Raw genomic sequence first — 7,208 nt, 5'->3', positions numbered from 1 at the left:
TGTTGTGTCAACATTTTGCAACTTTAGTATCTTGCTGATGAGTACCTGATGAGTCGATATTTTATTGATTTTACTTAGTTTATTGTGCTAGAATTAATCAGGGAATTGTGCTTAAATGTCCGGTATTTTCCCATTTTCGCTAATTATGCTTAATTTGATCAGAAATTCTTATTTTAGTTAATTTGAATTATTTGAGCTAATTATTTGCACTATTAATTGTAGGGAAAATTTTGGAATTATAATTTAGGACATTTGGAGGTTAAATGAGAATTATTTTGGGCTGAAAAGAAATGGCAATTAGGTCCAAAGAAAAGGGTGCTTCAATTAAAAAGGAGGTGTCACGGCCTTTTTGGAAGCACACAACACAACACCATTTTAGGTAAAAAAGAGAGGGATGTTGTTGGATTCTTTTGAAAAGAGCACGCCACTTTGCAACATTAGGCTTGGAAAGCTGAAACAAAATGAGCGGCCTTCACTTGGTCACGGCTTGCAAGAATTAAAAGGCGACAAGCATAGATAAGCCTACACGTCCACAACGTCCAGCATGTGATTCAAGGGGCTGAATTCTTCTTTCAATAAAAACCATGGCCCAGCTTGGAGAATTAAAAAAATAAAAAGGAAGCAAACGGTGCAACCAACATGAGCGCACGTCCAGCTGAAATCTCCACACTCACGGCCTACAATTAAATAAGTGCAAACCACACTTTGCACTTATTTGCCTTGAATGAAAAACAACACAACTTTGGGCCAGCCTTCACCCGGTCCGGGTTCAGCAGAAAAGCTTGCAGCTCATGATGCCATCATTAGCACGTCCAGCTGCCACACACCTTCACGGCCCAAACAGAAAAGAAGCAACAACCTTCAACACACACGCTCCTTCACTTGGGCTCCACACGAACAGCAACACAGCTGCAGCTTCATTCCATCAAGTTCCAGCAGCACGACCTTGGTCCAGATTGAAGAGCTGCAGCCCATTATTTTCTTCATGCAGCGTGTAAAAGAGGGCAACAATATTCACAGCCACCAGCTCGTGGAATTGGATAAGGGGCCCATGGGAATCACCAAGTCCAGTAGCTTCAATCCATCTTCACACGTCCAGGCTTACACGGTCCAACACATGAAGGAGGTGCTTCAAGAAGTGCAGCAGTTGGACCAGCATTAGATGAAGCCTGCACACGCACATGAGAAGGTGGACGGTGCTGGAAAAGTGAAGACAACAACATATATTCCTCTGCTGAAAGTCACGACCCATGAGGCAAGGAGTAGGAGGCACACACGGGTTGCATCAAGAAAAGCCACGTCCATCATATATGAAAAGAAAATGCATGCTGGAAGAAAGAAAAGCAATGGTTGAATTCAATTGAAGCTGCCACGGCCCACATCAAGAAGCATCACGGTCCAACCTTCACGGACAACTACTGCCAACTCCACATCCAACAAGCACACGCATTCCAGCAGCGTTGAAGAAAGCGGCGAGCCCACAACAGCAGCTCATGATGCAGCACTCGTCTAAGAAATATCAAGCATGCAACTCCCTCATTAGAAGAGTCCAGCACGACAGCAAGGGAAGAGCCACTACTACAAAAAAGTGCATAGATAGCGCTTTTTTTTACAAAAGATAGCGTTTTTTAAGCGCTATCTATGAGGGCGCTATGTATAGCGCTTATAAAAAAAACGCTATCTATTGGTGTCTGACAATAGATAGCCCTTTTTTAAAAAAGGCTATCTATTGTTGTCTAACAATAGATAACACTTGTTTAAACAAACGCTATCTATTGTTAAACAGCAATAGATAGCGCTTATTTAAAAAAGCATTATCTATTGATTTAAATATTTTAAAAAAAATCAATAAAATATTTCAAAAAATATAAAATATATTTTCAAAAGAAAATATAAAATATTGATTTTACTATGTGTAAACTTGCGTTATGTATTGGTTCTATTATATATAAAAAATATAGAATATTAAGAAAAATATGACAAAGACAAAAGTCTAATAGAATGTTCATTAGTATGAATAAAAATTATTGATACAATAATATTTCAAAATATAATCATTGAGAGTACATGTTATGACATGACATTGTTTTTTAGAGAATATATACAACCATAACATATATATCCTATCTATACTTATAAGAATGTACATCACCATAATATAACCTATAAACATGTATTGATTACATATAAACACCAATATTCCCTAACTTCAATGATTTAATTGTCACGATATTGATGACATCTGCAATTAGAAAAATACTGCAAGAAAGAAAAATAATATAAATTAGTCAATTAAATTTTTACTACAAATTAATTATGACAATAGAGATAACTTACATCAATTGAAATTGTCCCTCTTACACTAAATGTGATAATTTCCTTCATATATCGACACAAGTAATACCCACATTCATTGCCATTGAGTTGTTTTGGATACTAAAAAACCAAAAGTTAAGAACATCTTTATAATTTGAACATAACAACAAACCAGAACTCCAGTAAATTCCGAACAAATTTAGTGCATGGTAACAAACAACTATATACCATATAAAGTTAAAACTCCTAATAATAAGTCATTATTTCAGTATAACTGTATACTCCTTCAACCAGCTTTACAATAATATCAATTATTCATCTAACCCTCCTTCAACCAGCTTTACAATAATATCAATTATTCATCTAACCAGTACAATGCAACAAGAAAATAAATTTTCAACCATTCAAGAATACAAGTTGTTATTCAAATCCAAATTGCATAAATTTAGGCATATATTTCCACCAAGATGGAAAGGAGTGAATGGATAGAGAATTTGGTTGGATCAAAAAAATGACTAACAGTGTGGAAAGTTCGCGAGACAGAATTAGAGAATCATAGGCAGAATAACCAGATGAATGATATGGGAGGAGCTGAAATATTGGGAAATCATCAAAGAATTTGGGAAGGATATGGTGCAAGGGTCAAAAATTCAAAAAATGCGTACATTTGCATTTTTTTTTTATTTCCAAATTCAATAATATTGTTTATCTTAAAATTAATACTAATTTTGGGTATAGAACAGAGACTTCAGAGTTGGAAAGCGAAAAATATTTGAAGACTAAAACTAGAATTTAACAATAGAAACATAATTTAAAATTTTAGAAGAATAAACAAATATAGAAATAAAAATAAAAAATGTGTACTTATCGTGAGATACTAAAAATATATTAAAGAAAAATTTCCACAGGCTTAATTTATTTATTCTTTTCTTTCAATTTTTTTATCATTTTTTCCTTCACTTTGATTATGAGTTAGATTTTTAATTCCTTTTTCTCCGGATAATACAAAAGTCTGACTCATTCAAATTTCAAAAATTCAAACATGATAAAAGTAGCTACCTTTTCAAGATCATGACTTTGATAACTCTCATCACAAGATAAGGAACCATAACTTCATTAACAAAACTGGCACCAGACAACATATTTGAGAAACACAAAATTAGGATTCAAAGACGTTAATTTCAAACTAGCAGAGTACTTTTATGTTTCATATACAACAATTTTCACGGTTCAATAATCTTTTTTATTTTTTTTTCTAATAAGCACCGATGAATGTCGTGAAAGAAAAAATTGACTAGTATATTCAATTAAAATCTCAGGGGTAAAAGGCTTATACTGGCTTATTATTGAAAGAAAATATATTGAAGGTAGAAGTAACAGTTATCCTGTCAAAAGGATCAATGGCATTCTATGCTTGGAACCTTGAATTAAAAATGCATGAAATATAAGGTAGCATATACAAAAACCTGAGATTTCTCATGAAGTCATTAAAGTATAGCCAGCCAAAACTTTTCTGCACAAGCTACAATACATCAAGAAAACAATTATGTAGAGTCATTGTAGGTGGTGTTATCACATACTTCTCTGCCTTTTCGTTTTCATTCCAATATGGTGAAAAAATTCCTGCATGACAATTACCTTGTTATATGGAGAATGAAACACAAAATAATCAAAATCTGATATTGAAAAAGGCCTTCCCTCCAATTTTTCAAATCTGTATACGGAAGAACATTAATGAGAAGTTGAAACCAAAATGAAAAATTTTAAATGGCCATTTTGTTCGGTCTATGCTTACTTCTCACAGAAAATCCAATAACAGGAATCAAGTGCCATGAGATAACAGGTCTGTGAGAGTTTTCCATATATACAAGTGCCATGAGTTCGGTCTAACCACTGAATTGGCCCATATAGAGTATCAGCAGTTTCATTCAACTCAAAAATTCATCTTTGTCCATATATACGCATCTATGCCTTATTGCAACAGGACACAACTCACGAATTACGTATACAGTGAACTCAAACTAAAGATTTTATCACCAAACCCATCAAGCATGCACACATCCCATCATTTGGACCTATAATGTCTTAGGAGAAACTATAGAATGTAACTTGACAATCTAATTCAGTCCAATTACAGTAAGTCAGTGAGTAAACAAAATAAAACCAAAGGCAGCAAACACAATATTAATATATATATATATATATATATATATACACACACACACACACACACACTTTGCCCTTTTGAAACATCCACATGCATCCACGGAGATGCCCTGTAAAAATAGAAAACCAATGAGATATATAAACCTAGATGATGATTGTAAAACTTCTAGTTTTAATTCTGAAAAGCAAAGTGGCTATATATGGTTAATTGATCCTTAGACTAAAAGCAAGAAAAGCTAAGAGAAAAATTGAAACAAATAACTGATATCCAAACAAACTTAGTTAGATAGCAACAATTAACTACACTCTCATGTCATCAATTTGAATCATATATCCATCTCAGCAAAGTTCCTTGTACGAATGATGGCTAGCAAGAAAAGGAAGATGCAAACAACATTAAAATCCTAACTAGGTCAGCACCTCAGCTTATATCAATCACTTGTAGCACACCAAGAACTCTATAAAGATATAATAAAACAAAATACATGATAGTGGGGAGGCCAAACCAAACCAAACCCAATAGGTAAACCAAAAGTTTTATTTCTAATGCAAAAGTTAGATAGAAAGAAAGAAATTCACAACAGAGTTGATTAAAGAAATTGGCAAATTGGAACAACCAAATTTATTGCATTAAAATTTTCTAATAGAGAAAGGGAGGGTTATATTTCACATCCACTAACTCCCATGCCATTTCTTTCGACAAAAGTCCCTATATCATCTTACCTTGTATTTCATAGGGTACTAAGAAGGTATATGAGTTTGGTATTCTCAAATCCCAATGCTTTGACAGTCCAGCAAGTACTTCATCTTCTCCTTACTCATCATAATAAACCAAGGAACTTCATGCATGATACCATAAGCAGAACAAACATTCTTTCCTGCTGATGATAACATGAGAAAGTTTTGATGTTATTATAGTATAAGATTATGGTAGATTGCTAAGGAAATACTACAATTGGAATGAAAACTTAAAAGTTGAAATAATGAATCTAACCTCTAGTAATAGTTGTTGTGATAAGAATTTTCTTGTGTTTTTATAATTTTAAATTCTCATCTTCTGAAATTCTTACAGTGTAGTATAAGATTTGATGATACACAACATTGAAGACTCATCAAATTGATTTGATGAAACAAAATATTGAAACTTGATAGAGGCCATAATGTTTTCAACCAAGTTCTTGACTGAAGTACCCTTTGGAAAGCTAAATAAATAGACATTAGCCAATAGGGTTAATCTATATATTATTGATTGGTATTGGTTAATAAAATCAGTAACAAGAGGATAATGTGCTATAAATGTAGTAAAACCCAAGACTAGGCATAGGTAATAACCTGCTTCTTTTTCTTCTTTGGTTTTCTCTTCATTTACGACTTGTGAGAATAAGAGTTGGAGCTTAAACTATTGTTTGTTCTTGGTTTCAGAGATCCTTTTACTTTGAATTTCGAGCTGCTTTTGATATTTAATGTGTTGCTAGATGAATTTTGTCCAAAACATGACATTGACAATTTGATATTTGAAGGGCAAGAAGGAGGCATCAAAAAATCTAGCACAAATCTACATCTATAAACACGAAGAGATATTAAAAATTTGAGAATAACCTTTCATATATACTATGAAATATTGCAAATTAAAACAGACCAAATTGCTACTCATCCTACATACCTGCTTTTTTTAATCATTGGTCATGGCTCACACACCTTTCCCATAAGCAATATAATCCTGCTCTACAACAAAAAATAAATTAATATTAGTAGATTTCATTAAAATAAAACACGCTTGCTGCATCTTAATAGTTAATTCTAATTTCCCTAGCATAATGGTTGACAAATGTTAGAGGTTTTATAGCAAAAAATTGAAGTATAGGGCATTGTAATGAAGAAGAAAACTGAAACCCTCGAGCTCTGATTGAACACCTATTGTAGGTTAGGGCACTATAAATAAGAAGAAAACTGAAACCATTGATCTCCGATTCAACACCCATGGCAGGTTAGGGCACTGGAAGGAAAAAGAAAAGTGAAACAACGTTGTAGTTGTAGAGCAAGAGTGGGGGAGGCAGTTACGAGTGAGACCGAGGAGAGGCAGCCGTGAGTGAGAGTGACGAAAAGCCGTTGCGACAGTGAGCGAGAGCGACGGTGGGCGAGAGCGCCGGTGAGCGAGAGCGCCGGTGAGCGAGAGCGACGGTGAGCGAGAGCGACGGTGAGGGAGCAGGAAGGGCAATTGCGATAGTGAGTGAGAGTTAGGAAGGACTAAGATAGCGTTTGTTTTAAAAAGCGCTATATATTATTATAGCCATAGACAGAGCTTATTTAAAAAATTATCTATTATTTTGTCATAGATAACGTTTATTTAAAAAAACACTATTTATTACGTGCTATCTATACTAATTCTATAGTAATAAGTTCACGGACCTGGTTTAAACTGAGCATCCAGCAAGCTTGAAAGACCCATGTGCACACGGAATGCAAGCGCTGCAGCCACGGTCACGGTCCAAGTTGCTATTATGCTTGGAGAATAAAATATACAAAGACGATCCAACAACAGCTTGGCAATTCTTGACTGGCACAACAACTTGACAATTCTTGAAGCTGCAGCACACAACACACGTCCACGAAGAAGGCAACTAATCCAGCAACTTGGCCCAAGCATTCACACGGCCCAGGAGAATGTTCAGCAATTGGTCCACATCAAAAAGAGGCACACAATCCTAGGGGGATATACTCCAAGG

The 7,208-nt window shown here is 34.6% G+C and overlaps 1 long non-coding RNA gene across 8 annotated transcripts; it reads right to left on the bottom strand.

Annotated features, from left to right (window-relative positions):
• Nucleotides 1-1,998: 1,998 nt before the first annotated feature.
• On the bottom strand, nt 1,999-6,841 carry LOC106768901. 8 transcript variants are annotated; one of them, XR_002668494.1, is made up of 8 exons: nt 6,544-6,841; nt 6,146-6,207; nt 5,815-6,043; nt 5,206-5,363; nt 3,783-4,592; nt 3,376-3,441; nt 2,338-2,436; nt 1,999-2,259 (listed from the first exon to the last, which is right to left on the bottom strand). It is a non-coding gene; the product is annotated as an uncharacterized LOC106768901 (long non-coding RNA). The 8 variants fall into 8 exon arrangements; XR_002668493.1 differs by lacking the exon at nt 3,376-3,441 and having other exon boundaries at nt 2,000-2,259; nt 6,544-6,840; XR_002668498.1 differs by lacking the exons at nt 2,338-2,436; nt 3,376-3,441 and having other exon boundaries at nt 2,000-2,259; nt 6,544-6,839.
• Nucleotides 6,842-7,208: the final 367 nt, after the last annotated feature.

The sequence above is a fragment of the Vigna radiata genome, chromosome 7 (assembly GCF_000741045.1).
Source record: "Vigna radiata var. radiata cultivar VC1973A chromosome 7, Vradiata_ver6, whole genome shotgun sequence".
Classification (NCBI taxonomy): Eukaryota; Viridiplantae; Streptophyta; class Magnoliopsida; order Fabales; family Fabaceae; genus Vigna; species Vigna radiata.
Note: the sequence above shows the minus strand (reverse complement) of the source record. Positions and strands in the feature narration are given on the sequence as shown.